Here is a 10,507-nt window from a genome sequence, read left to right on the forward strand (position 1 = left end):
AAAGTCGAACACTCATTTGACTCAAACGATGAATAAGAGGAAGACGAAGAATCTCAAGAAGAAGAGTAAACCAATTTGGCACTCATGGTTCTTGAAGATGAGGACAACCAGAACAAGGTAACCTTTACTCCTCTATTTCCAAATATTAAAGATAATATAGAATTAGAAGAAGCCTTTGAGGAACTTTATCAAAATAGCATAGTGTTAGCTACTACTAAGAAAAATCTCTTGAAAGAGATTAATTTTCTTAAAGACCAAAACATGATTTTGACTTCTTAAGTAAGCAACTTGGAAGAAGAAAAAGAGAAGTTATGTAAAGCCTTAGAATCCTTTACAAATGGCAAAAAGAACCTTGATATTTTACTTAGAACTTCATCAAAAGTATCTTTTAATAAAGAAGGGTTAGACTATGATGTGAACAAGAGTTCAAATCAAACCAAGAAGTCAAGTTCAAGTAAAATAGCAAGTAAGGGACTAAAGAAGAACAAATATTATACTCATTGCAGAAAGAAGGAACATTCTCTTGAGGAATTCTATTCCAAGAAGAAAAATTCTCAAGTCAAGAACCCCAATCCTAAAGGGAAGACTCAAAGACCAAAAATCCTTCAAAGTATTGTATGCAATAATTGCAACAAAAAGGGACATTCAATTTGGGAATGCTATCATATAAATCAAGCATTTTATTACCTTAGAAGACCTTATAATGATCAAAATAGGTGAAATCCTTCAAAGATGCAAAGGCCATCTAGAACTCCACCAAATGTGCAAAAATCATCTAAGAACCAAGGATCATATAGAGTACCCCAAAATCAAAGTCCTTGGAACCTTCAATCATACAATAATTGGTATGACAATCAAAAGGTAAATGAAAATCAAATGGTTTGGAGACCAAAAAAGATGTATGATATTAACCTTGACGGACCCAACATGAAATGGTACATCGATAGTGGTTGCTCAAAGCATATGACATCCCACCCAAAGCTATTTTTCGAGCTCAAGAAGCAAAAAGGAGGATGGGTATCCTTTGGAGACAACAACAAAAGAAGAATCATTGAAAATGGCTCAATCAAATTTGGAGGTACAGTAATCTCTAATGTTAGCTTGGTTGATAACCTAAAGTATAATCTACTTAGTGTAAGTCAATTATGCAACATTAGATATTTTATCAATTTTGATGTCTCTAAATGTGTGGTTAGAGATCATGAAAATCATGTAATTTTTGAAGAAAGTAGGAAGAACAACGTATATACTTGCATATTTAATTTAGAGTTTTATGATGCTTGTCTTATATCTAAGTTTGATGATTCTATCTTATGGCATAGAAAATTGGGACACATTAATTCTAAATTAATTAAATCTCTTTCTTCAAAGAATTTGGTGCGAAATCTTCCTCAGTTGAAATTTGACAAGCAACACATATGTAGTGCATGTCAAAGAAGTAAACTAACATAGGTTTCTCACAAGGCCTCCAACCTTGTTGTCACCTCTAGACCTTTGGAATTATTCCATCTTGACTTGTTTGGATCCATTCCTATCACAAGTCTAGGAGGAAAAAAACATACTTTTATTGTAGTAGATGACTATTCTAGATTTACTTGGACATTATTTCTTAAACACAAGAATGATGCCTTTGAGAAATTTGTATATCTTTGTAAGAAAATACAAAACAAAAAATGATACTTGATCACCACAATTAAAAGTGACTATGGTGGTGAATTTGAAAATATTAATGATTTTGAAAATTTTTGTAAAGAACAAGACATAACTCATAACTTTTCGGCCCCTAGAATACCACAATCAAATGGAGTGGTTGAAAGAAAAAATAGAACAATCCAAGAAACCGCAAGGACAATGCTCAATGAGTATTCTTTACCAAAGTATTTTTGGGTCGAAACCGTTCGTACGGCATGTTATGTGTTGAACCGAGTTTTAATAAGACCTATTCTTTTGAAAACTCCCTATGAACTCTTTCATAATAAACTTCCTAAAGTTGATTACTTTAAAATTTTTGGTTGTGTTTGTTTTATTTTAAACACAAAAGACAACTTAGAAAAATTTGAAGAAAATGCCAATGATGGTATATTCTTAGGCTATTCCACAAATAGTCGAGCTTATAGAGTATTTAATAAGAGAACTCTAATTGTGGAAGTGAATGTTAAATTCGATGAATCTATGGCCAAGGAAAAATATAAAGATTTAGAAGAAGAAGATGAAGACGAAGTACTTGAAATAAGAAACAGAATTGAAAACATTTCTGTAGAAGAATCTAATGAACAACAACTCCCAAAGGAAATAAGAATTGTCAAAGATCACCCTCTTGACCTTGTTATTGAAAACTTAGAAAAGACATACAAACTAGAAGTAAAATTCAAAATGTTTGTTCAAATATAGCCTTTATGTCTACCATTTAACCTAAAAATATAAAAGAAGCCTTATTGAATAGTAACTGGATAATTGTTATGTAAGAAGAGCTCAATCAATTTGAAAGAAATCAAGTTTGGGAAATAGTGCCAAAACTCATGAATACCAAAATAATTGGAACTAGATGGATGTTTAGAAACAAACTTGATGAAGATGGAAATATAACTAGAAACCAGGCTAGATTGGTTGCTCAAGGCTATAACCAACAAGAAGGTATTGACTTTGATGAAACATATGTACCTGTAGCTAGACTTGAATCCATTAGAATGTTACTTGCATTTGCATATCATAAGAATTTTAAATTGCATCAAATGGATCTGAAAAGTGCATTTTTGAATGGTTTCATTAATGAAGAAATACATGTTATTCAATCCCCCGGATTTGAAAATTCTAAGTATCCAAACCATGTCTACAAACTCAAGAAGGCTTTATGTGGTTTGAAACAAGCCCCAAGAGCTTGGTATGAAAGGTTGAGTAAGTTTTTTATTGATAATGGTTTTTCAATGGGTAAGATTAATACAACCTTATTTGTTAAGCATAAGAAAAATGATTTGATTATTGTTCAAATTTATGTGGATGACATTATTATTTTTTCAACTAATGAATTACTTTGTCATGAATTTAGTAAATCAATGAGTAGTGAGTTTGAAATGAGCCTCATGGGCGAACTAAACTTCTTTCTAAGACTCCAAATTAAACAAACTCCTAATGGGATCTTCATTAATCAAACTAAATATCTTAAGGAGTTTTTGAAGAAGTTTGACATCAATGGACAAAAATCCTCTAGTACTCCTATGAGTGTATCAATTAAATTATCCATAGATGAAGATGGTACTCAAATTGACTCTACAAAATATAGAGGTATGATAGGTAGTTTACTTTACTTAACACGGCTAGTAGATCGAACATAATGTTTAGCGTCTGTGCTTGTGCTAGGTTTCAAGCCAAACCTATGTATTCCCACTTAAGTGCTGTCAAAAGAATATTTAAATACTTAAAAGGGACCCCAAGCATTGGCCTTTGGTACCCAATGAATAATGACTTTGACCTTATAAGCTTCTCCGACGCCGATTTCGCCGGATGTCATGTAGATCGGAAGAGTACAAGTGGGACTTGTCACTTCCTTGGATCGTGTTTGGTTTTGTGGTTTAGCAAGAATCAAAATTCTGTGGCTTTGTCAACCACTGAGGCCAAATACATCACAGCCGATCGGTGTTGTACATAAGTGTTATGGATAAGACAAACTCTCCAAGACTTTGGAATAAAGATTGACACTTCCTCAATCCAATGCGATAACACGAGTGCTATAAATCTTAGCAAAAATCCGATTTTACACTCAAGAGCAAAACACATTGATATCCGCCATCAATTCTTACGTGATACAACTCAAAGGGGTGAAATCAGACTTGACTTTATAGAGACCGAGAAGCAACTTGCAGATATTTTTACAAAACCCCTGAGTAAGAAGAGATTTTGTATGCTAAGAAGAGAACTAGGGATATGTAACCCCTTTGAATGATTAATTGTATCTTTATTATTTTCTTTTATATTCCCGCTTTTTGATAATGCCAACGGGGGAGAGAAATGGAAAGAAAAAGTTGTTATAAAAACAAAAATAGATGCAGTTTTCTCTTTGAACTTATTATACAATTAATGTTATACATTTCTTGAATATTGCATTATTTTCGGTTAATATTTATCATCATAAAAAATGGAGAGATTGTTGAGGAAAAGTCCTCATACATAAACTCCAATCATCTATCATGATGATATAAATGTTTTGATGATAACAAATAAATCGAATTGTACTAACTCTTATTTAAGATGCATAGATAAGAGCATGTCACCAAGTGAGGGGGAGCACTCAATTCAAGAGATTGATGCTCAAAGCAAATTGAACATTTGTCCAATCTTTCAAAACATCAAAGAATCATTAAGAATGGAGAACAAGTTTTGAAGACAAAAATCAAGACAAGTTAGAGGAACTCACATTGAAGACATTCATGTAAAGAAATGAAGTTCAAGACTTAAAGAAGATTGAAAACTTAGAATTGTACTAAGTTGTAAAATCATAATTAAAGTCACAAATGATATAATGCACACACAAATGCATGCATTTATTTAGATGGACTTTAGGAGGTTAAAATTAACCCCAATCCATGTGACCAAACCCATTTGGAAATCATCCAAGTAAGTCCAACAAAGGACTTAACATATTTCAGCAGAATTGGCTGATCCGGCACACTGGATCATAAAACAGCATGCCAGATCAGATGCAATCTCAGGAAAATGAATTCAGTAGGCTTCTGGCGTGCGCCGGATTAGGATCCGGCATACCGGATCACCTTTGTCTGATTTACCCTGAACCAGCATGCCGAATCATGATCAATCATACCGAATCCATTTATGACCGTTGGGACTTGACCGTTGAGTCAGGCTATTTTAAGAAATTTGGTGATCTGGCATACTGGATTGGGAAACGGTATACCGGATTAGCTCTGTCCTTTGAATCCGATCTTAAGACAGATTCATAAATAGTTTGAGCTGCCTAGCCTATAAATAGGCACTTGTTTAAGCTCTAATTAATACTAATCACCATCATTAAGAGACTTCACTACAAGCTCTAATTGCAATAGCCTCAAGTGAGCATTCATTCAAGCATATTCTTTCACAAGCTCTTTTACTTCACTTAGCATTAAGCTTCAAGTGGAAGGTAGCATACACTACTAGGGTTGAGGTAACTCCTTCTTTATTACTCTTTATTTAAATATTAGTTTGAGTCCTTTTGCTCGAAATCAAGAGTAGTTGCATGAGTCCTCTTGCTTAGAATCAAGAGTAGTTGTAAGAGTCCTCTTGCTCCTAATCAAGATTATTTATTTAGTGGAATTCTCTCTTTGAGAGGAGTGGATGTAGGCAAGTTTTGGCCGAACCACTATAAATCTTGGTGTTATCTTTGTAATTTATTTGCCTTATATTGATAACATTTTTATTTTCGCGAAAGTTTATAATTTTCACTATGTTCACCTATTCACCCCCCTTTAGGTGAATTCACAGGATGTGCATCCGAACTAGGGCATTGTGCCTAAATGGTTCCTCAAAACTCTCTACTGCAGCCTCGTTGTCAAGATTTACCCTGAAGTGTTGAAATACTCAGGTGAGTAGCCTCCCGTAGGGTAGGATCTTCTTGCTCCAAGACTTGGCCAATACTTGTTCCATGTGTCTGAGGATGACATAGGGTAGACACACTTGCACACCCTCATAAAGAGAGTAGCCTAGAGCAGCAACCATGAGAGAAGGCTCAGTATTGTGACCCTTGATTGGGACTAGGTTGGTCTTAGCCAACATGGTCAAGATCCTCTGTGATCTGCCAAACTCGGTCAAATTCACTTGTTGGTGGAACTTCTCATTAGTGAGTGTGGCGTACAAATGTCTGTACTCTGCCTTAGGTAGGCAAGAGTTTGGGTCCATCCCTGGTGGGTGATAGACTCGATCTCCAGTGGAATCCACCCCAAGGATCACTCCTAGTTCTACTTCATCGAATGAGATGGATACTCCCTTCACAAAAGAGGTGATCTAGGGCCTTACTGCATCTTCGTGGGTGACGGATAGGTTGGAGTAGAAGTGCCTAACCAACCTGGGGTAGTAGAACATGGGAGGTGACAACATGTTGAACCACCCCAGCCTATCAAATCGTTGCCCCACCTTGAAGGCAACCAATTCTTCTGCAATAGCTTCTCTCCCCACGAGAATTTTTCTATTATGGAGGTGCTCATTGAATAGCTTCTCTGCCTCAGCAGACACAAAGAGACTGGCATCGAATGGTGCTGCTGCGGGAACCCTGTGTCCCCTTTGCCTTGGAGCCATTATGATTTACTCACCTACACACAAGTAATAGGAGACAATACACGTGTTTTGTTAGTCTAACTTTGACAAAAAATGTGTATGTAAATTTCAGCAACTAAACAAAATCTAACTAACCAAGAGTTATAAAATTTTAAACGGAAAGGAACTCCCTTGAACATGGGTTTAAGAAGAGGATCTCCAATGAGCATTACTAAGAGATCAATTAAACAATATAACCAAGCATAAATGTATATAATCAGCATGCATATGTGAAGTTTAGAAAGAGATTTAAACACATTCAAGCTTTAGGACTACTTCTTTCCCCAAAACAGTGAGAATTTGGGAGTTTTGTCCCAACCATCATCTAGGAAACCATTCGAATAATTCCACAAAGTAAGAGTGCGTCTAAACTACAGCAAATTTATGGACAAGAATTTAGAACACATCTTCAACTATAACTTGTTTTGCCCAAAACAGTAGGCAATTTTTGGTTTTGGGAAGGGTTTACCCAACCCTTGCCCTAATTGATGGGGGTAGGAATGATTGGGGTGTTCAGCCTTGATTGATAGCAATAGAATTAAGAAATCCACTGTCCCATTGCCCTTTCATGCCACTTAGTACAATAAAATGAAAAGGAAGAGAGAAAAGAAGCAAAAACCCTAGGGAAACTAAGAAAGATAACTTGGAAAACCGAGAATGGAGGGAAGAACCCTTACTTTGTGGTAGGAGGATCGATTCTTGGTTGTATGAGCCCCAAATCCACAAAGGAATGGCGGTGGAACCTCGAACGGACGAATCTGGTGCTCCCCTGCTCTGTGGTTCCGTCCTCTCCAAAAAGCCAAATGAGTTTTAAAACTCACGATTTGTTTTTTTTTTATGAAAATTTGGCGAACGGATCCACTATCGTGGTTCCGTCCGTAAATCCGTCCAACATAAAAATGTAATTTTTTTCGTTCTTTATACTATATGGAACATCGAACGGAACCACAATCAAGGGTCCGTCCGTAGTTCCATACAGCTCGGTGTTTTGTCCAAATTGGGCACCCTGAGAACGGAGTCACGAACGGATTCACGTTGTAAATCCGTCCGTCAGTCCGTCCAGCCTATTTCGGCGACGAAGTTACGAATGGAGTCACAGGATTGGTTCAGTCCATGAATCTGTCCGCGTTTTAAAGGGCTTTTGGCCTGTTTTTCTGGCTCAGTCCTACCCTTAGGGCCTTGGTTCCTCCCTTGTGTGTTACTATACACCTTGTGCACTTCTTTTATGCTGGTCCCCTCGAGGCACCTTGCTTTACTTCCTTTGTTTTTTATGTGCGAACCCTGTGAAGCATCTTATTTATGACAAGTGCTGAAACATGGTCAATACCAGCAATCGGAATCGTTCCCCTCCTAGGGATGATGCCGGTGATGTTTCTGAAGAGGCTTTGCCTGTACTGCCCCCCGTTAACAGTAATGTGGATGTTGCTGCACTATTGGGGAGCATATTGCGGGATATGCAATGGGAGCATCGAGAGGCACAACATGAGTAGCGCACTTTCATGCAGAATGTGACCAATCAGCTCCAAAATGTTGGTCGGGAAGGGCAACAAGTACCTCCCCTGGTGCACGTAGCCCCTGCTCCCGTAGTTGTTGCCGCACTTGCTATTCCTCCCCTAGCACTAGCTGCAGCTGAAGTTCCTATGGTGCAAGTAGTGCCAAATCCACCTCCCCCTGCTCCGGCTACCCCACAAGTCCAAAATGTGGCGCCAGAATGGACTGATGCCTCTAAGCTTTCAGAGAAATTCTAGAAGCATCATCCTCCTACCTTCTACAAGCTGGTGCACGATTCTATGTTTCCAGCCACCTGGATAAGGGACCTGGAGAGAATCTTTGAGGTGCTGCAGTGTAACGACACCGACAAGATTCGATGTGCCACTTTCCAACTCCGAGGCGACGTTGATGCTTTGTGGCGTTCCTCTAAGGAACACTTCTGGACCAAGTACCTAAATGCAACATGGACTCAATTCACAGAGGCCTTTCTCGAGAATTACTTTCCAAGGAATTTTCAAGATAAGAAGGAAGTCGAGTTCATGAACTTCAGCCAGGGATCCAAGTCGGTCGTTGAATATCAGTAGGCCTTTGAGGAGCACTTCTATTTTGCTCCGGAGCACATGAAGGCTGAGGGGGTTAAAGCGAGAAGGTTTGAGAGAGGGCTGGCAGCCAACTTGAATACCTCCGTGGTGCTGCATAAGTACCTACCTATGCAGAAGTGGTCCAGCCTGCTAAGATGATTGAAGATCAGCAAAGAGAGAACTACAGGGCCATACAAGATGGCAAGTGGCCCACATCATCCTATAACTCTAGGGGACCTAAGAAGTTCCAGAAGAGAGGGGCCTACACGACTGCAACTCCAATTCAGTCCCGTAAACCTGATGTGGCCTAGGGACCCAAAGCTACATCGGCTCCTTATTATGGGACCCAGACTCTCATATGTTACAACTGCAAGGAGGCCGATCATATGGTAAAAGATTGCCCACATCCACGACAGGCAGGTTCATGGCCAACAGTATCTTCTAAGGCACCCCAAGCCAAGGCAGCTGTTTGCTCACTTCTCCCTTCTCCAGCCAACAGAGCCCATGGGTGAGTGTATTCTATCATTCATGAAGAAGCCCAAGCTGACCCTAGTGTCATGATAGGTATTGCACTCAACCACTTGAATGTAACTCTTTTATGTTGAGTTTATCATGTTTGGCTGTTCGGTGTTTGTCAGGCATGATTTTTGTATGTTCTCTACCTATTAGACCGGCAAGTATGGAGCAGAAGCTGATAGTTAGTACACCGAGGGGTAGTAAGGTCAAGCTTGACCAAATCTTCAATTCTTGTCCTGTGCGGGTGAGTGACCACGGGCTGGAGGCTAGTTTGATAATTCTGCACATGAAGGACTTTGACATAATCCTGGGAATGGATTAGTTGTCCACTTACGGAGCCAGCTTGGTCTGCGCAGAGAGGAAAGTACTCTTCAAGCCAGAGGAGGGCAAGGAATTCATGTTCAAGGGCAACAAAAGTAGGAAGCCTAAAAAAACTATCATCTCAGCTCTCCAAGTCCAGAAGTTGTTAGAAGAGGGTTGCCAGTGTTACTTAGCCTCTGTGTTGGACACTGAAGCAAGGATTACACCTATGGAAGAGATAAGTGTGGTAAGAGACTTCCCTGACGTCTTCCTAGAAGACCTCACACGGTTACCACCTGACCGAGAGACAGAGTTTATGATAGACCTGGTGTCGGGTGCTGCCCTAGTGTCTAAGCCTCCTTATAGAATGGCCCCTTCGAAATTGAAGGAAACTTCAAGAGCAACTAAATGACCTGTTAAAGAAGGGCTTCATTAGGCCAAGTGTTTCCCTGTGGGGCACCCCTGTTTTATTCGTAAAGAAGGACGGTAGTATGCGTATGTGCATTGATTACCATGAACTCAACAAGCTTATGATTAAGAACTGGTACCCGCTGCCTAGGATCGACGACTTATTCGATCAGTTGCAAGACCCAAAGGTGTTCTCAAAGATCGACCTTCGTTCGGGGTACCATCAGTAGAAGATCATGGGATAGTGACATCAATAAGACAGCATTCAGATCGCGATATGGTCACTATGAGTTTCTGGTTATGTCCTTCGGACTGACCAATGCCCCGGCAACTTTTATGGAGTCAATGAATAGGGTGTTTCATGACATGCTAGATAAGTACGTTATCGTGTTTATTGATGACATTCTGGTGTACTCCAAGAGCGAAGAGGAGCACGTTGACCACCTTCGCTTCATGTTGCAACGCTTGAGGGAAAGCAACTTTACGCTAAATTCAGCAAGTGCGAGTTCTAGCTACAACAAGTGGCTTTTCTGGGTCACCTGGTTTCTGTCAAGGGTATTGAAGTTGACCCGGGCAAGGTGAAGTCCTTAGTTGACTGGGAGACACCCAAGAGTGGAGCAGATATTCACAGCTTCCTCGATCTAGCCGGCTACTACAGGAGGTTGATTGTGAATTTTTCAAGGATTTCATCCCCTATGACTCGACTGACCCAAAAGGGAGTGAAGTTCGAGTAGTCCGATGACTGTGAGAGGAGCTTCCAGGAATTGAAGCAACGTTTGGTTTCGGCTCCGGTACTCACTATTCCAAATGGTACTGGAGGGATGGTAGTCTATAGTGATGTTTCAAAGATGGGACTCGACTATGTTCTTATGCAGGATGGAAAAGTGGTAGCCTATGCTTCTCGTTAG

Source organism: Telopea speciosissima, chromosome 6 (assembly GCF_018873765.1).
Source record: "Telopea speciosissima isolate NSW1024214 ecotype Mountain lineage chromosome 6, Tspe_v1, whole genome shotgun sequence".
NCBI lineage: Eukaryota > Viridiplantae > Streptophyta > Magnoliopsida > Proteales > Proteaceae > Telopea > Telopea speciosissima.